This window comes from Melanotaenia boesemani, chromosome 4 (genome assembly GCF_017639745.1).
Source record: "Melanotaenia boesemani isolate fMelBoe1 chromosome 4, fMelBoe1.pri, whole genome shotgun sequence".
NCBI classification, from domain to species: Eukaryota; Metazoa; Chordata; class Actinopteri; order Atheriniformes; family Melanotaeniidae; genus Melanotaenia; species Melanotaenia boesemani.
Genome location: NC_055685.1, coordinates 22684690 through 22706063, shown reverse-complemented (window position 1 = coordinate 22706063; position 21374 = coordinate 22684690). Strand labels below are relative to the sequence as shown.

Genomic DNA, 21374 nt, shown 5'->3' with positions numbered 1-21374 from the left:
AAAGTTGTCACCTTTTTTCACAGAAGCATCACAGCCCACCATGCACTGACTGTGAAACAAGAGGTGTTCAACTTACCGAAGCACAAGTCAATTAATGATGTTATAACTCAGTGGAACACAGCACGGTATGTTGTCATATGTAGAACAGCAGCCTGCATTTTACTCCGCATTAACAAAGAACAAAAAGTTAGGAGTCACATCAATAAAGATATGGCAATATTGACTGATGATGAACAAAACATGGGAGAACAACTCACTGAAGTACTCAAACCAGATGGGTTACCTCCACCCCTCAACCCATCCAAAGAAGACAGCTATGGCAGAGCTATTTAGAGATGTTTCAAAAAACAAGAACAGGTCAAGCCTCTTTCCCAGTTAGCTGAGGATGAAGCTGCTTCATACAGATTAGCAGACTCCATTGATGTTGATGCTGATCATTTTATGTGGTGGAAAAAAAAAATAGAACAATGTCCTCTATGTTGCAAAAGTGAAACAACATCACTTTTGTGTCCTATAGGAACTTCAGTTGCAAGCGAGAGAATTTTTTCCACAGCTGGGGACATTGTCAGTGCAAACCACTCTAGCCTTGCATCAGACAGTGTTGACAGACTCATCTTCTTACACAAGAATCTTTCAATAGAAAGATGTATAATTTCTTAAAATATTATTTTGATGTGTTTGTTTAAAGCAAAACTATTTCCAAATTTATCAAAGATAAAGTGCAATTTTTCCTTTTGAACTTGTCAAATTCATGTGTCAGTCAAGGCTAGGAGCCATTTGAACATTATTTAAAGGGGTAGTGCACCCATAAATGTTTTTTGAGCTGTAAACAACACAGTATTACTTAATTGTGATGAAAAACACCTATAGTGTTAAGGAAATTTGTATTTTTTAAATTTATTTAAAAGTGGGATTTTGTGGGTAAAAAATGACTCATAACCAGATTGTGTTTTTCATGACATAGAGAGGTTATCTATGTCACAAGAACATTTTAAAAACCCCACAGCCCCACCTTGCAAACAGATGGGTAGAAAACCACGCCCACCAACACATATGAAGGGATGTGAACTTATATTTTTCTTTCATAGAGTTTCTGATGAAATATCCCTGCAATGGGACAGATTTGTGCTTTTGAGGGGTGTAAAAGTAACACCGGACTTTATTCTTTACCTGCTGATCCTCATCTGGTGACAGACAGCAGCTCAAATTGTAGCAGCGGCACCTTACAGCAGCACTTCCTGCAGCTGCCACAACCTGCCGCGAGTCTCCACAACTTTCCAGAGCTGCTGGAGCTGTTGACTCTGACTGAAGCGATAAAGACTCAGACTTGAACGGTTCAGGACCGCCTTGTCATGTGTAGCTAAAGAGATTTTGGAGGGGAAAAGTCGTTCACCTCAAAGACCGCTCTGTGGCATAGGTGCTATGTGAATCTCGCTTTGCCTCTTGCCAGTGAGCTGAGCTGCTGTCTGTCAATCATTTCTGCCTGTATATGCCAACCCGCCCACTCTCTGCTTACTGATCACCCCAGCTCTTGCAGTTTCAGGCATTTTTCAAATTTGGCAGTGGGTGGAGTTACGCAAAAGTAGGGTGTGTAATTACACTTTAAATGTTTTTGTTTATATTTTGTATGCTTAAAAATTTTTAATACATATTTTATACTACCATATGCAAGTGGCCAAAGAATAAGAAAGTCTTACATTATTCAGTATTATATTGTTCATTACAGTAAGTGTTAATCTATCTTGTACAGTGATATAATTTGTTCCTAGTGGGAAATTCCCACTTCAAATTTCTGACCAATCATGCAAGAGACCTTTGCCACAAGTTCTCGGATGATATGGCCATTATTGGAGATGTGTCAGACAGGAATGACCAGGGTGTTCACCTCAAAAATAAACTGGACTGGGCCATAAACACAGATGTCCTTTATCAGAAGGGCCAGAGTCAACTCCATCTGCTGAGGAGACCGAGGTCTTTGGAGTCTGCAGGACTCTGTTAAAGACATTTTATGATTCCATCTTAGCATCCGCCCTCTTCTATGCAGTGGTCTGCAGGGGGAGCGGTTGCACCCGCAGGAATAGGAGCAGGATTGACCAACTGGTACAGAGATCAAACTCTGTGCTGGGATGTCCTCTGGAGCCTGTGGTGGTGGTTGTGGGTGAGAGGATGACGTTAGCAAAGCTGACATCCGTCATGGACAACCCCCATCATCAATACAAATAAAGACAGATACTTCCTAATTGCATATTTCCATAACCCTTCCTCCATAATACACACTGTGTATGCTTGAACATAGAACAGTTGTAAATAGTTGTTATTCTATTTCATTTGTATTTAATATTTGTATTTTATTTTTTGTTAATTTGCTTTTCTGACTCTGTTTTTTTGTAGCTGAGCTGTAGTAACACACAAATTTTCCAGGTGTGGGAATAATCAAGTTTTATGTTATTGTACCGTATCGTATCGTGTCATATCTTATCATATTGTATACTATCTTATCGTATCTTATTTATCTTATCTTAACTGTTCTCAGACCCCACACAAGAAAAAAGTTCTGCTCAGCTGATGTGCCAAGAACAAGCCGCAAGAACTCCCAAGCCAGGGCATTAAGAACAAAATTACATCATTTTGTTTTTGCCACCTTGAGGACAACAAAGTTCTCACCTAAAGATTTTAGGTGTAGCTCTGCCTCCCCTTTCTCCTAGACCAGCCATCACTCCAATCTAAGTAGAGAACTAGCTCTGTCAACAATAAAATACACTTTTGAACTACAATTTTATAACACTGTTAAGGGTTAGTGGAAGGGTGAGAGTTAAAGTAAAATATGATAAAGAGGATATGAGAGGTCAGAGGATTTGATAAAGAGGAAGTTAGATGTCATTTTGACGCCTGTGCTGACAGGAACATTTGTCATCCCCACCTATCACCCTGCTCGCTTGCTGCCACCTCACTCATTGTCATCACTACAACCTGATGGATGCCCTTGTGTGGTGTGCATGTGTCTCAAGACTGAGTCAACACCAGACCAACTGATATGCTGGGTGAGATGGGACAGAGGGCTTCTAGAAGATAATTGTGCCTATGTTGTTGGTGTAACGCAACAGAAATGTACTTCAGGGCAGTGCTGGCTGTCGTTTTCCTGCTCTTTTGTTCTCATATCTGCCAAACATGGTTTCTTTCTTTCTTTCTTTCTTTCTTTCTTTCTTTTACTTAATTTCCTTTTCTTTCTTACTTTAATCGTCTTTCTCTATCTTGTTTCTGGCATGTTTTGAAGTCAAAAATTCTACACATAGGCTGGTCTGACAGTAGCTTTTTGAAGTCCTTTCCCCTAAGGCTGGAAAAATGAAAAAATAAATAAGTTAAGAAAAAATAAGTAGTTCAGTAGCCAAAAAAGATCTTCACACTGTAACTGTTTATAAATGAATCCATGTTGTTTGACCAGCTGAGACAACTCTTCTCCCAGGTGCCATGGAAGTAGATTTTCTCCTGTCAGAATGATGTTTGCATTAGGTTTACAAAACCTGACAGCCAGTGTTGTTTACTTGAATATTGTTGAAATACCTGAAGACTAAATTGTTCTCTCTCATTAATTTTTGAGCTTATTCACTTTGACGAATGCACCTGAGTCTTTTGTGCTTTTTTCTTTTCTTTTTTAAAATACGTTTCCAGTGCTTTACTTTCGCCTCAGCTGCTCTCTCTTACTCTTGGTATCCAGCCTCTTTAAAAGTGATCTATACCACCAGAGGGGTAATTTGCTTTAGTTCAAATCCGAAATGAAAGCCATTTTTCACTCAACTGACTCAGGACGGCTACATATTCAAGTGCTATGAGCAATATATTTCACAGAACGGAGGTGGGAATAGGAGGAACAGTAAAGACAAATTGGGGAAGGATTTTATAAAAACTCACAGTTCAGACTGAACTTTCACAGTTTTGAGGACATTTTGCTCCACTTTTTACTTCGCAACATCAAACACAATAGATGCCATTGTTTTTTGTTTGTTTTCCAGTAATGAGAGTGTGCTAATTAACTGGGGAATGCCTTTGCATTCATTGAGAATAATGAGGATGAGAAACACTTAGACATTAATTATTCATTGAGGGGAACCATTTCATTTTGTACTCAAATGTAAAGTCCAGAAAAAAAAAGAAAAAGCAGTGCATTGCTGATTGGCTCTCTTAGCTACAGAATGACTGTGAGTGGCAAAATAGGTAGTGTATGTCTTGCGTCTACATATTTTTGTACTTTTTATTAGCTCCACTTTAACAACATATGGATGGTCACATTAAGGTCCAAATCATTCTGCAGCCCAGAGAGATGTGGCATCATTGCTGGGAATGGAAAGAGTTATTATAGCATTCTCTCTGCCTGTTCCAGTATTGGCACTCTAGAGTCATGTTGGACCAAATGACTTTACATATTTAATGTATTGCCACAGGCTGGAAGGCAACAGGCATCCACTCCGCATGTTGTGCACTACTTGTTCCTTATGCCTTCTAAGAGCAGACCTAAATGATGCTGCTGGGGGGATTCTCAGCCAGGCCCTGAGCTTGTCCATATGCCATTTTAAAGATTGTGTTGTGGTTTCAGGTTAGAATTAGAAAAGAACATTAGCAGATGTGCATGTTCTCCAACTGAGTGAATCAAAGTGCTTTGCTTTGCTCCTCACGGAACGTCATGCAGCACATGCTTTAAGGCATGTGCTGCTCGTTTGGCTTTTTGAACACTGGGGGAAAAAAAAGAAAGAAATCTGCCTGTGAAATTTCCACTCTACAATTTCATCAAATCAAATGTTGTTTGGCTCATTTTGTTTTATAGCTTGAGTCAGTTTTTGGTGTATATCGCTCAACTCGTAGACGTGCAGTTGTTGCACATCAAGGGCATCACAAACACAGGAGGGAGCTGAGGTGGTGATGTTATTAGTTGCTGCTCCTCTTATATCTTTACAAAGTGCATATTGCATAGCTCTCTCTCTCTGAACAGTAGGTGTATATGCACATTTATGAGGCCGTGTACAGCGTAAGACAAGTGTCACAGATTGGTAGAAGTACTGCCAATAGTTGCAGTCACTATTTTTTACTGTTTCATCCTCTTTGATTTTGTTGAAATTTTTTTCTTCCACATCTTGTAACACTACATTACTCCGAATATACATCATATTGCATACACAGCTTTTCTCATATTAACCATCTTCTTGCTATTAACCAAAACAACTACTTTCCAAAATTGTTCTCTTTGTCAAACTAGTTCAATAAGAGTAATACATCATATACTTACATTTTCATTCCTCAGAGAATCATAACAGAATTTAAGCCTTATCTCATCTACATTTAATCGTTGAGACTGTTGCCCTGCCCTGATGTCTAGTATTATATTATATTCTTGCTCTTATAAGAAAGAAATTTTTTTTCACAAGTAATTTTATTATTTGTCTGTCTGTCTTCGTGTTTGTCAGCAGAGATATGCCAAATCGGGAGCATGAATAAATAAATAAATGTTTAATTTTTATTTTGTTTGTGAGTGCATCAAGCCCAATATCACAATAAAATGTGCAATGGTTACATCTGTACTTGCTGCAAAGCATGTCACTTTCACTTTGAAGACTGTAAACCCCACAGCACTACATTTTGTCCTCTATTTTTTTCTTTTTGCCTTGTATTCATAATTGTAATTACAACTGGGTAATGAGTTACTCTCTTTTCAGAGAGGGTAAGCAATAAATTCTAGCCTAAGTTCAGAGGGATGGTGGAAATATAAGTTATGTTTGGTTCTGTTATGCCTTTAAGTGTTTTTTTTTTTTGTTGTGTGCTACCATATAACAAGACTGTTAACCTATTCATAACATTCACCACATCTTCTAAGCTCCATTTTACTTTCTCTGTCACAGCCTTTCATTGTAAAACTACAATATTTGGTGCAGTGGGTCAACACAGCTATCACCCAGCTCCTACCCAGTGTGAGGTGACTTAGTGAAATTTAACACCGGAGTGTGAGCCACAGCAAATGCTAACCCCGAAGAAGACCTTGTTTGTGTTAGTTAACGCTAACACAAACACTAACACCTGACAAAAACAACAACAAAAAAAAAAAAATAGCATGGGATATGCAATGTGAGCTTAAACTAGAAAATCAAAAAAAAAATTTGTGCTGATAACTACACAAATTTCACCCCACCCAGTACAACGTTCAAAGTATTGGGTTTTAGTGGAAACCGGTGTGTGTGTCGAGGTGATGAGGTGGGACTCAACAGCTAGTATTCCAGACAAAGGATATTTTGAAATTATGTGTTATTAGAAGATTTGTTTTAACCCATGCTATGATGTCACACTAACCTTAACACTGTAAATTCTTCATGGCTAACCTAAAACAGGAAGTTTTTAATATGTAAAACGGGGACTGAAAGTGCAAGCAGAAAGTGACTAAATCCTGAAAAGACAGTTAAAAGTAAAAATTTAACCATTGGTGGTCTGGATGAAATTGGTTCTGTTACATCAGCCAGCAGCCAGTAAAAGTTGTCCAGTAACATAGTTGGTCTATAATAAGTCTGTTATCCATAAATACAGTTTTAGGCAAAAACTGAAGGATTTTAAGGGGTAAAGTAATCATTTCTTATGGCATGGTATTCTAAAACTTGTGTAATGTTTGCATATTTGTAGTCTGCTTCACATCCTGCTCTTCCATGTGTCACTCTGTTACTAGTATGTTAATTAAAATTTAACACAGGAAATTCACAGAAAACTTTATACATTGCAATTTAAAAAATAGATTCAACTAGATCCGGCAGATAATTGAGAAATGAATATGTGAAATTTTGGACACTTGCAAAAAAAAAAAAAAAAAAAAAGACAGATCCAAGTGACTTGAGAGACGCTGCTGCTGCAGAGGCTTTACACATAATAAGATGGGCAAGTGAAATTCAAAAAGAGCCGACCCCTCAGAGACTGCTGAATTGTTATTTTCAGCCATTAGGATCTGAAGCTAAGTACAATCCAAGAATTATTACTGTCTGCTCTCAAATTCTCTAATTTACTCTCTTTGTAGCCCCACTGTGCTTTTAGTTCAGTTTAGCAATTTCCTTGTGAGACACCAGTATGAAATCTGTATGTAGTGGTGGATTATGAATCCCGTGAGTGAGAGTTTCTAGTCAAGAAAACGTGAGACACCCTGTTCAAGAACAAAGACACGTGCCTTGTGCTCTGTTGCTGCTCTTCCTGCAAGAGAAGCTGGTTTGATTTATTCTTTGAAGATGTATTTTGTAGGACTGTTTGCAGTGAGCAAAATAAATAAATAAATAAATAAAATAAAATACAAGAATCTGCCTTTCACTCTGTTAACTTCTGAATCATTAAAAGCCTGGGATTTGTATTGCTGAAACATTTTTTCAAAGCTTATATTTAAGGAATATTTAGAATATGAAACATTTCTTATATTACTTTCTATACATATACAGGTAAGTGCATTGACATTTGCGTCAGACGATTTAGAAAAATCTTTTTACAAGATATTAAATTTATATAAAACCAGTTTTGCAACAACAAATGTGTTTATAAGGAGACATAAGAAGAAACATTAGATCTTTTTTATTATTTATTTATACATAAAAATGATGACAGTGCAAGCATTTGACACATGAATTATCAAGTAATTGAATAATGAATATGTTACTGACATGTTTGCAGAAATTTCCATTTTCCTGGTAATCCTGTTATAACATGGTAAACATGTTATACTTTTTATGCGCATGATTAACTTTTATCTTACTTGATGGATGTTGAGACTGTGCTCATCTGCAAAATATGTCCATGTTGCACATTGATGTAAGTTGTAATTACATTTAAAGAATTTAGGACCCTTGGTAGTGTTAAGAAAAATGTTTAAAGTAAAAATTACATTCATAACAGTTATGGTAATGTTGTAGGAAGCAGGTATTTTGGTCCTAAGGCTGAACATTTTTTAACCATAGCCAGGTTATGACCGAAAGCCAACCAGGAAATTTAAATGTTTTATTATAATAGCTGTGTCCCAATTCAGGGTGACCTTCGCAGTGCAGGTTCATCAGCTACATGCGTCACAGTGGCGCGCCAAGCACTGTGCCGCTTGGAAGGCCCCTCTGAATCAACCTTACAAACTGTTTGGCATGCAGCGAAGGCTACTAGTGGGGGATCCTTAGCAACCTCTGTGCTCACAGAATTTATTTTGTACAAGATGGTGACGTATGAGCAACAAAGCACCAAAGAGGATTTCATTTACCTCGCCTAAGTGGAAATGTGACAAAACCAAATACAAAAAAAAAAAGAAAAAAAGTTTGTTAAACTGTGGCATTAAAATAGTGGACTATTTATACATTTTTAAGGGATTATTTAAGTTTCTACTGACTAAAAACAAATGATAACCTCTGATGTAAATTTAGAAATGAAACTGTCAACGATATGACATACGCGGTCAAAGCAAGATTAAAATGAGAGATTTTGCAACAGAAAATGCTTTTTAAGATAGAACAAACTCGGTGGGTGTTAATGTTCACTAGTGTCCTATGAACACTGGAATTTCAGAAGTTTAAGTGATTCAGATTCAGCAGTAATTAATCATGTTCATTTAATAGTAAAGTAATATAATAGTAGTAATAAAAATGAGAAGAACATGGTATAATTATACTAAAATTAATCTAATTTAATATAATAATTATAATTGTTACATGAGTATAATTACAACATTCTATAGTATATTGTTATGATGTATTTTTATTATATAAATTTAATCTTATATAATTATTTATTATTATTAATTAAATAATTAATTTAGTATTAATTAATTTTAATAATAATAATTTTAGCTTTTGGTTTTCGGTTAATGTCCTACGTTTGAGGGAAATTCTCATGGCTAGGCAGGCTGTCTCTTTTTAACGGACAGTAAGCAGCTTCAGAGTGCACAGACTACGTAGGCCACTAACCTACGTTATCTGTGCACTCCAAAGTGCTTAGACCTTGAATTGGGACCCAACTATGTTTACATGTAACCATGGTAACTTGTAAAAAAGAATGTTTTGTAAATCAAACTAAAATTGTTTTCAAATCTTGCCAAAATGAAATCTTCGTGTAAACCCCACCAGGAAGGGTTTAAATGTACTGATGGAACGTACAGTGTGTGGACTTGAGCTCACAAGACTCATCATTGAAGTTGCTGCATTTACAGCTGCCCTTTCAATCCCCCACCTCTTTCCCTGCTTATGTGTACATTTATGACTTTATAAATGATTGATTTAATGACATCTGCTCAAATTTGGAAATGTACATAAGTCATATTTCACTCTTTTTTTGTCATATAAGAATAACTCGTTATATGACATAATATGACGTGCAGGTGGTAGCTATAGTCATAATGTTGTGATGTTATTTGAGGAGACACACACATGAAATGAACTTTAAGGATTGGCATCTGTTGAAAGGCCTAGCTTTGAATATACCTCAATTCAATTAGTGGTCTGATTATTTGAAGATAAATTGGAAAGGATTTAGTGTCCTTAAAGATTTCATCTTTAATCATCAACATATGGTACTCTTACCTGGTGACATATGAAGTTGAATGCTTTTTGACGAGTCATTGCTTAATGAGTGCTAGCATACTAATATAATAAGTCAGCCTGGAAACAGTTTACAGTAATGAACAATAATCAGAATGACAGACTGAGTATAATTATGCTATTCACAGAGCTGCTTTGATGTAGACAGAATACAAAATAAAACAAAGAGGAATACAAAGATCTATTTAAGCCGTCATCACAGTTTTTAGAACTGAAAGAAAAAAACTTCAATGATGCTTGGTTTTTGTAAGTACTGACAATGTTTTGAAAATAATTTCTTGAGTTACATGTCAATATACTCATTTTGGAGTCTAGTTTAATTGTATTTATTTATTTTTTCTCTGTATTTTTTAGACAAATAAATTGCTTTAACATAGGCTCCGTTGTATGCAGTGAGACGTTTTTGTGTTTGAGTTGCCATAGAGTCTGTGTGCTCCTTTTGGTTAATAACGTGTACCAATGGTTAGACCTATGCCTGTCTTCTGAAGACTGAAATTATAAGCTATATGCACTGCTGGCACTGGGAGTATTAAGTTGTATTAGACTGTCTTTGTAAGTAAAAGTTTGTTTAACAATAATGTTTTGCCTTTTTTAATGACATCTCTGGAAATTTCAGGGAAATATGAAATCACTGCATGCCTCTTTCTTATCTGCCTTTTAATTTTATGCACGGTGCTTTTTGGCCTGGGGAAAAGCATTATGTAAATTTAAGATGTGAGTAGTGGGCACCTTACACAGCTACACCCCATATGGTCTGAGTACTGCCTGTGTTCATCTCTATCCCAAAATATTCAAATCCCCATGGAAACCAGGCACGCAACAAAATCTGCAAAGCTCAGTGAGAGTGTTTATGTGGGAACTTCAGTTTCACAGTGTAAGCTTATTTGCAAAGGAATGACTTTTGATATGTGTAACACACATAGCCTTTATGTTAAATGGGTAACCTGTGTGTAAATAGTGGATAGAAATAATTTGAAACTCAATAAGGCAACATAGTGTCACCTGCACACTTGTGTATTTTCACATAGGAGAAGTCCCTTTGGTGTCCAATTATCAATGGTCTGATAGCTTCATGTCCCAATAATCTGAGCAGGTCTGCAGACACACCAGCACCTGCTCTTGTACTCAGTTCAGCTCATTATGCTCAAAGATTTTTTCAGGTTTGAAGTGATCTTCTAGATGGCAGATTAAAAAAAGCTACTTGTCTTGTGATTTAACCATAAGTAATTGCTGAAATATAGCACTATAAAGGTAGTTATATGACATATACAAATATAGGAATTAACATGGAATTCCTGGAGAAATTGTCGGGCAAAAAAAAAAAAAAAAACTAGGTTTCTTGCTATCAGAAAGAGTAAATTAAGGTTACAATAAGGTATTAAGGCAAAACAGTGGCAATCAAACCTTATATTCAGACTATTTTTTTGTAAAGATCGGAAGATTTATTGGTTTACAGCTATTTATTTCACCAAAGAAAAATCTTTTATGGTACTAATATTAAAGGGATTGTTTCTGAGTCTACTGACAACCAATAACTAGAACCATCTCTTTCTAAAATTGGCTTATTGTTGTAACATTGAAATATGTAATTAAATATAACCAGTATTGATAGACAGAATAAAAAGACTACAAGTCAATATCTAAAGTTTGCTCATTTGCGAGGGAGGCTAATTGTAAAAGAGAGAAGTTGACATGTTGACATAAAGACTAGACATTATGGGAAAATGGGAATGTTAGGAAATCAACGAGGGAAGAATAAAAAAGTAAAGCTTTAAATCTGTTTGCCTATTGCATACATGCAACGCAGAAAGTGTAGAGCTGGTTGGGTGGACTAATTTATGTTTGAGTGCAAGTCAATGGCAGACGTATAGACGCATTCCCCTCTCTCATCATGTGCTTCCCTGTTTAAAGGCAAAGTCTCTCTAATTTCTCAGTAATTTGCATGCATGCATACACACAATACAAAGGGAGCAAAAGGAAAAAAAAAAACTTGGGTCTTACATAATGCGGCTTAAAACATTCACTGAACTATAGGATGTGTACAAACAAGAATGTCATGGCAACACAGGCGGCATGCTGGAGAGCTTCATGATGAAATGGCTTCTGTCAGACAGCTTGGACACAACGCAGAAAACAGTCACAGACAAATTAGGTTTTACTATTCTGTGTAAAAGAGCAAAACCTTTTTGCTAAAGAGATTTAGTAGAACCACTGGGTCAGTGGCAGACAGTAATACAACTAAACAAAAATTCCAGATGAGTTGTTTCCGATTTTATAACATCACAACAGTGGGGGTAACTGCTGACTGACTGGGTTAGTGTTCCACTTTTCATTGTAGTTAGTGATCCAAATTTTATGCTGTAGATTAGTAACAGTGTGCTGTCAGTGATAAAACAGTGCCAGAAGTTAATCACTGCCAATTGCTTGGCCAAGATATGGTATCCGACATCCATGACCAACTGCTGGCATTAAGAATTTCAGCTAAAAATCGCAGCAATAACACCAACCCTTCATGTTCATAAACGGCTATAAAAGCTAATGTGCTGGCACCAATATAACTGTTTTCACACATGCACTTGAGTTCTAAAATTTTTAAAAGATGTTTTAGAGGGGTGTCAAGTGAGAACAGAAATATTCCAGCCAGCTCCTAGAAATATTTCTGCAAAATCATGTGTGAGACAGTGTGCGAATGTAGCTGTTAATTTTTCAGAGGATTTACTGGGCGAGAGTGTGTATTCTGGTAAGAGTTGCTGCTTCATATTCTTTTCCCCCAGCCTGTAAATGACTCTGTTGCCATTGTGGAGACACGCACCACATTCATAAACAGAATCAGTGATCTGGGAGACATTAATATGCATACACAAAATAGTGATTTTCAAAGCTAAACTTTTACATCATGTATTGCTGATTGTGCTTCCATAAACTCTGTCCCCCGCATGCCCTGCTGTTAGGTGTCACGACTAAACTGAGCATTAGCTGAAATTGGTTGCAAAAGCTTTGTTCTCATCAATGCCATAGTGCATGTTCTCAGAATAACCCTGTTCAATGGTAAAACATGACGCAAGAAGTTGATTCATTCATTCGTTTGTTAATTTTTTTTTTGTTTGTATGCTTATTGCTCACTACAACATCTCCTTAGAGGAACACAGAGTCACAGCTGTTATGTCCAGCCTGGAGTTGAGAAGTAAGCAGTTTTATTAAACAAAAAACCGGATTCAGTATCAGAACGAGCATGGCCAAAACAGTTCACATATGATTTTAAAGTTTATGAAGAAGAAGAAGAAAAAGCAGGGATCTTACATAAGTCCTTGAATATTAACAGGAGAAAACAATTTAAATATTAATGTGCCTCTCGCTCCACTGCCACCCAAACACCTCTCTTTTGTAAAACATTGCATATACAACAAACAACTATAGTGTAATATTTTGGAAAACCACAAAAGAAAAGCTCTACTTATAGCATGGCACTCTTTTTGTTATCTTACTGTGTATGCGTAAGATTTACTGGTCTATCTGTACTGTGGTGTGTTGCTGCTTTGGGCTCCATGACCGACATTTGAACCCAGCTCAAGGATCCAGGTGGCCGCAGAGTGGTCTGGTGACAACTTTGGCAGCTTGCTGATAAGAGAGCCCAGCACCTGTGGTTACATCACCCTCACCCTACTGTACCACTGTTTTATCGCTTTCCTGGTTTACTGTTCACATCAATGTGTGTGGTTTGTTATGGCTATATGCCCTATATCTAATAACAAGCCAATAATCAGTAGCATATATACACTGGATGATTGATTTATATGCATTTACTTTGTATTGTGTAGTAAACAACCACTTGTGAGATTATACTGTTGATGATGTCTAGTGAGAAGTGAATTGATGTCCAGTTAGAAAAGTGAAAGTAAACCTTGATGGGACTGCCCCATGGGAGAAGTCTGGGTTGACCATCCCCTGGGCACAGCCCCATGAAGTGGATGCATAAAAATTAGGGGGCAGGGCTCTAAGAACTGGATAAAAACATCACCCTGGGAGAGTAAAATCAGCCTGGACTCCCGGGTCCTGACTCATTCATTTGTTGCCTGTATTTTCTTTACTGGTTCAAAAAATGCAGCCTGCTTGCACCTTGCTGTCTTCAGACAGACTTTTTGACTCCACATTTTTTTTCTACTCATGAGTTTTGAAGAACTATTTTTAGTTGCCAGTTTTATGTTGTTAATTTACAACGTAACTCTCCATGTTCTCAACAGCCATGTTTTTGACAGCCTCTGCATAGCATTGCACATGCAACAGTCTGGCTCAGCATGGTCTGATTTGGGGGCCTGCAGGGAGATAAAACCAAAAGTTGGCACCGAAGGCAGACAATTTTAAGTGTATGCCATCAGTGTCTATACTCATCACCCACCGGAAAATCTGAAAAACACATCCAGAAAAGAGCACAAACACAAACACACTCACACACACACACAGACACCACAACATGGCAGCACCAATCTCTAACAGGGAGGGAAAAACACCACATACCACACAACATGACTCTGGGACATAAAACAAATTGTCAAATAATAACAAGTCCCCTGCTGGTTGATTGGTTAAATTTTAAAAGGTGTCCACAGAAAGAGGTCACCTACCCAGTCTAAATAAAAAGGTTGAGTACTGTGCTGAGCACTAATAATTTCAAGCATTCTAAAATGTATTTTGCTCACCGTTAGTCGCTCACATTACAGACTACCTCTTTAGGTTTAGGCATAAAAAACCCAAAATATTATAAATGATATAGTTATATGTATTCAAGATGTACTATGTAAGTTTTCAACCTGAAATGCAACCTAAAATGCATTCCCTGACACGTTTGATGGCACAGTCACATTTATTATGCACATTCTTGGAGCCGCCACTGCTAAGCACTGTCCTTAAGACCCTAAGCAAGATCCTAAGGCGAAAGCAAGATGGATGCCGGATTAGCTGTTTTTAGGGGGCGTGTCTATAAGGTATAACTTAGGAAAACATCATGCCTTGTTTTAAATGAGATCATGTAATAATGCATCCTATCAAAATATACAGTCCCTGCAAGAAAAAACACAATCACCACCAGTTTACAAAGTTTGTGTCTTGGGATTTTAAAAATTTATATATAAATATATATATATATATATATATATATATATATATATAAAATGGGCTGGATTTATTGTGTAGTACAAGCTGCTTTTGTTCCAGCTGATCCATAATTAGAATTGAAATTGTGCAGTTCTGCTGAGCAAAATAAAAAAAGAGACAATTCCTGCAGAAAAATATTGCAGAAATTGCAGAAAAAGCCACTTCTAACAAGAAAAATTTCAATTCGGAAGCTTCTTATTGGTCAGTAATGGATGCGTAATGAATGTTTTCCACCTTAGCTGCTGTTTTCACAGATAAAATAGAAACATCTCGTCCTCCAATTCCCTACTCATTTTTTTTTAAAGAATAAGTGACACACTTAAAATACACTTTCATCCAATTATTCACTTCTTGCATGTCTCTGTACTAAGATGTCCATGCTACTGTCCATTTTTAGTTTTTCTACTGAGTTCCCTGCCTCTCTTTCTATCTCCTTATCCTTTCCCCCTCCGCTCACATTTTATTGCTCAGAGCAAACAATTACTTGCCTTGTTTGAGATACTCTGAACTAAAATAAATCTGAATAAATGTAGGGATTACACTTGCTACAGAAATGTGGTGTGGCTGAGCAGGGGACGAGTGAAAAAACGAAATAAGAGGTATACAAAGACGATGTGGCTGCTGCTGAGCATCAGAGTAACCTTGTCTGTCGTTTGTGCCTTGCATTCATATACTGTTCATACAAACTCACAATTATATGTGCCCATCTAATTCCTAAACTTATTCCTACTGGCAGAGGAGAAAGAAACTGTTTTCTAGTGGATTACTAGAGACAACACACAGCCCTTCCAATAAAGGGCTTTTTAGTATCTCTGGGCAAAAAAATAAATGAATAAGAAATAAAAAAATTGACTTTATCTTCTTGCACATATTTATGTTTGTTTTAAATAATCCATCTTGATCCCTCAGTCAGTGTGACCTTCATTTCAGGCTCTTTTCCCAACAGGAATTCTTCAGATCTTGGAAGGGGTTTTTAAAAAGTAGGAAACATTTAAATTGCAAATAAAACTCTTCAGGATTCTTGAGAATGCATGTGTGCAATTACATAAAACATTTATGGCAAGCCTTACTTTTATTCTAGCCAGAATAAATTAAAGCGTAGAAATGAGGGAAAGAGAGAGTATGTGTGGGGAGGGATGTTCATTATGTTAAACTAGGTTAACCCTTTGATGGTCCAACAGCAAGAAGTGGAATGTGCTCTAGGGACACCAATAGCATGAATTATGAGTGCCAGGCAGGGTGAAAATAAAATTTGTCCTAAAAACTGAGTGACCATACAGCGAGGAGGGGGACAATATAAAGAGTTTGCTTTGGAAATGTGTTCATGTTCTGGTGCAAAAGAAAAAGTAACGGTATTAAACCTGACAGAACTGCATGAGCAGGCTATGTCAGGGCGAAAGAAGAAATTGGCAACATCAAAAGTTGACCAAATTTGGTTAATTTAATTAATGAAATTATTAAAAACTTGTTTTTTTTTTTTATTTATTCATTTTTTCCTCTAGTTAAAGTGATCAGAATCACCCCATATAGCTTAAAAAATTCTTCTTTTTCAACCCAAAAACAAACTTTCTGACTATTGACCACGCCTGCTTTATCCTGTAGGTTCTACCCAACATTCGGCAAGAGGTGAGGTACGCCTTGGACCTGCCACCAGTCATATATACTCGCACCTATGCCCTGACTGACGCTTATTAGGTAAGGCTTTAATTTGTCCACATGTATGCAGATGTTTTTTATGCTTTTTTTATTTTAACCCACATGCAAATCAAGATTATCAATGAAACCAAATCTATGTGAAAACATATGCACTATAAGGGTTTGGACTTTTGACAGAGCTTTAAAAAGGGTTGAACATTTTCATGTGGAGAGACTTTTTGTGGATGGAGAAAAAGTGTGTGTTGGGGTGGTGGTGAATGGAGCAGAAAATACTAATAATAAATGTACGGTATATGTTGTATGTCTTAACTAAACATGCCTGCTAAGGACACCAAACCTTTTTGTTCAAAACGCGTTCTCTACAAGATATTTATTTCAGCAGTATTTCATTCCCTCAAGCATACTTTCATTTATTTATAATTTCTTATAATAAAAGAGGCATTCAAAGGAAATAATGGCAGCAAAATAGCTTTCTCTATTTTCAGAGGTATCCATATCCATATTCCTGTTTAGAGTAATTGGCTATTATTCCAAACATATAGTATATTGCCCCATTTCAGCCTTTCCAGCATGGTTGTGTATGCCTGTGTGTGATGCTTGTGTGTGATTTTGTTGCCGATAATAGAATCTTAATTGGTTGATTAAGGAGGATTAAGGTCATTGATTGGATAGAGCTCAGGGCTCACCTGCTGTTCTCAACATCTAATTGGTTGGCTAAATAACATTTCAATGAAATGCTGGGAGCTGCACCAGGCGAGTGTTCACACACTCAAAATGAAACACACAGAGCCGAGAGGAAAGGACTGAGAAACATAAAATGACTAGCGTGATATGAAGGATGAGGTAAGAAACTGAGAAGGCGAGAACATACTTTTTCACCTGAATGTCTCAGCCTCTCAAAATGACACAAACACGGTCTATCAGTCACAAAGCAGAGTGAAAATATGTGTGTGTGTGTGTGTGTATGTGTGTGTGTGAGGAAGAAAGATGATCATAGCACACAAGGTGGAGGTGTTTTCAAATGACAGTTGCTAACCTGTGTGTACATTTCTGAAGTGACAGCTGCAGTAACAGGATGTTGAATATGAGAATAATAAACACTGGTGTCCTTGTGAATGTGTGTGTCTCTGTGTGTGAATGATTCAAATGTTGATTTTGACATTGTGAAAGTGAAAAGATACACATCTGTACAAATGCTCTTTTTGTGCATTTGCACGTTCTGTCTGGGTTTTACATGTGATGACATATTTTCAGCAGCTTGTTGTCAGTGTGTGTTCTCAGACGGAATCATAGAGGTCTACCTGGTTCATTAAACCACTCGAGTACTGCGGGCTTTTAGAGGGTTATTGAGGCTTCTGCTTGGCAGCTACAGCTTGTATGATTATTATGGGAAACCATAATGATTGTGAATTATCACTACTGCAGAAAATGCTTTCCTGTGCAGTGGGAGGGAGGAACATGGATAACATATTTGTGCAATCAAGATGTTATAGCATTAATACACAACATTAAAACCACTTTCAGGTTGAACTGATTGAAACTTTAGTTTGTTTGTTTATTTTTATTTTATCTCCAGCTATTTTTTTAAAGAGTGAAAAACAGTGAACACTTAATTCACAAAATCAAAGCTATCACAGTTCAAATAGGGTGTGGAATTAAATAGAAGTTAAATAATTCTCTAGTCTTAACCCTTTTGTCCAAAATAACTGAAACTATCACAGCATTTCATCAAAATACTTAGCACATAACAGCCCATAATACAAAATGATGATAAAAACCGAATAATAAATGATAAATAAAAATAAAGTTCATTTTAAATACCGCTTATTCCAATTCAGACAAGGTACACCCTGCACAGGTCACCAGTCCATCGCAGGGCCAACACTGACAAACAACCACTCACGCTCACATTCACTCCTATAGGGAGAATTTATATTGGCCCATTAACTTAACATGCATGTCTTTGGAAGGTAGGGGGAAAACCTGAAGAACTAAAAAGAACCCACGCATACACAGGGAGTACATGCAAACTCATGTTTTCATGTCTTTTCTGCAGCTTTTCCATAATTGGACCCCTTTTGAAGAGATACAGTGAATTTTAGTGTTTATTCTCAGAGCTGGCTTTTTGAACATGTATATTCCTCTTATACTGAATTTACTCTCCCGCAGTTGGAGAAACTTTAAAATAATGTTTCGCAATTGATCATTTTTAACTCAGTAGCTACATGATTTGAACAATTTTAAAATTGACCAGGTCTTCAAATTTTAGTTTTATCTGTTTATCAAACAGTGAGTTTGTTGGTTTTGTATGAGTGGATTTAATAATTATTCTCATTGCTTATTTGAAAAAGAAAGACTTTTTGCTGTTTTTGTTTGTTGTTGTCTTATATGAGTTCCCCCACACTTAACACAGTAAGTCATGCACGGTAGTATGAAAGAACATTGTGAAATGTACAATGACGACTTGCTTAAAACATCTTTGATTTTATGCAGAACTGCCATTTATTTGGATATTTTTAAATTGATGTAATTTAAATATATTTTTTTTTTTGTTCTTTTACTTAACAGAATTTTATTTCAGACCTTCTTTCAATTTCAGTATTATTTATCATGAGTAATTTTTCAGTTTGATCTTCAATAATAATTTTTATTACAAAGACATGTTCACCTGGGAATCCTTTCATTCTGGCTTTCATAGAAATTATCCCTTTCCAACACCCTTAACCCACTCACATGCTTAAACATATTAGTCCAAGTACACACCCTAATAACAATGCTATTCCCAGCTAGCAGCAACCTCACCCAGCAAGACATTACACCCCTGCTACACTGTAGAATATGCTCTCCAGCAGCTTGGGAAACATGACAAAGAGCCAAAAACATTGACCTGCTCTCTAAACTTCCTGCTCTGCAGCCTACATGACCTTTAGTATTTGCTGCTAACTCCAGATTCCAGACACCCAAAGAGCTGCCCAGGGGTCCCACAACCTTGTCCCTGCAGGTCATATCTATGACCTGGGACCCGTACATTACAAGGCAGTTATAATGTTAAAGGAGATTAGTTTTTTTTCTGGTGTGCTGTACATGAACAGAAATGCTCTGTGCTATAAATCTGAACTACTTACATATCAAATTCACTCTTTTTATTTTATTTTATTTTATTTAGTCTTTATTAGCTCTGTTTTCTAGGACAGAACTAATTTTTTTTACAAATGTGTAGACCCAATATTTTAAAGAGTTGTTGTTATATTTTAGAAAGTACATGGTAACTTTGCATAAAAAAAATAGGACTGGAAGCAAAACACTACAAATAAATAAATACAGTGCAATACAAGAAAAACAGTACAGTACTTCCTAAAACAGACATGATTCTGTAACAGATATTGTAACATTGCAGAGGAACATGTTTTAAAGCAGGTGACAGTTTACACAGTTCATTGCTGGACCCACAACTACAACTTAAAACATCACGAAATATTGGCACCTTTTTTGGGGTGAGTATTAGTGGAAAATTGTCCTGTGGTCTTACTGATCAAAATTTTAAATTATCTTTAGATATTATGGACATTATGTTATCCAGACTATTGGCTTACAGTTCAAAAATCAAGATCCATGATGGTCGAGCATTTGTGTTGTCAAAAGGGTAACTTGAAAATTTGTAAAGCAGTATTAATGTTGCTGTGCAGATTACATTTTTTTTTTTTTTAGGAAAAACCTTTATTATTTCAGCAAGAAAATGCAAACCCAAATTCTTAATTTTTTAAAGCAGCATGGCTCAAAATCAAAAGGTGTTAAGAAGGCCAGTGTGCAGGTCAGACCCACCACCTTATTAAAGATTGTAAAAAGATTACCTAATCTGTTAATTAGCTGATCTTAAAAAAACTGAAACAAACCACATCTTGCTTTCCTGCCCTACTCTGGAATTTAAATCACCCAGCAAGAAGGTTTTGTTTGTTTTGAGTATGATACATGGTAGAAATGGTTCTTCACGTCATCCTTCGATGGAAGCGTTGGTACTTGGAAGGGTGGCATATCGTTTCTTGGCCAGAGGGATCCTAGGTGACATGAGCCTTTCACTTATGCCAATCGGTGTTTCTGGGAGTCTTGATAGGAGTGTTTTTTTTTTTAATTTTTATTTATAGTTCCACACCAAGCTGACACTGTCCTCCTGCTGGGTTTCCCTTCCAGAAGAAGGAAGGTATATCCCTGTCCTACTTCATTCAGGGAGCCTTCTTCCAAAAACCTAGTTTCACTAAGAACAGCAATGTCAACATATTAAGTTCGGTTGCAATAAGTGCAGTTCTCCTCTGAGGCCTATCGTGAAGGCATCAGTGTCCAGGAGAGTTTGAATATTCCATGTAGCCAGTTTGAGAGGGATCATTTTCTTTTGTTTATTTCGACTGCCTGATGGAATGTCCTGATAGGTGCAATTCCTTATCCAGGATGTTTTGAGTGGGCAATTTTTAGGCAACCTTTTTAGGCCCCTCCCCAACTGGGATTAGCAGCGTGAGTCCTGAATAGGGATGCTTAGTCACACAGAGGTCTGCCAAAAGCAGCTGCCACTCAATTCCAGCTGCAAATTTATGATGAAAAGCCCTGTGCCGCTGGTGTGCAGGGTTCTGACAGAGCCACAAACCAGACTAAACGACCGCTTAGGGCCCCGCACCGCTAAGGGCCCTCTACAGAAAAAGGTTGTTTCAGTAATTGGTTTATGGGCTTCATTATAAAGAGGAATGATCCATTTGGGGCAGAAAAAAAAAAGGGGGGGGGGGGGGGGGGTGCTGGAGAAGCAGTTGTGCAAGGACAAGGTAATTTCTTTTGCAGTTATACTGTAAAATAAGGTATTAGTCTAGTGATGATGATGATTAGACATGTGGCAGCACTTTTTGATTTAGCAGCAGGTTTAGCAATTGGTTGGGTACCGTTAGCCATCAAAGCAGTTGTAGCTCAAGCTAGCAGTAGGGTTGCCAACCGTCCTGTAAAATA

At 36.9% G+C, this 21374-nt stretch overlaps 1 protein-coding gene across 2 annotated transcripts in view; it reads left to right on the top strand.

The window, feature by feature from the left end:
• elfn1b (extracellular leucine-rich repeat and fibronectin type III domain containing 1b) overlaps positions 1–21374 on the top strand; it is a 129116-nt gene that overhangs the window by 28259 nt on the left and 79483 nt on the right. For both annotated transcript variants that reach the window (XR_006010115.1, XM_041984092.1), the window contains exon 2: positions 16335–16427. The gene's annotated coding sequence lies outside the window, so the exon portion shown is untranslated. The remainder of the gene's footprint in view (positions 1–16334; positions 16428–21374) is intronic.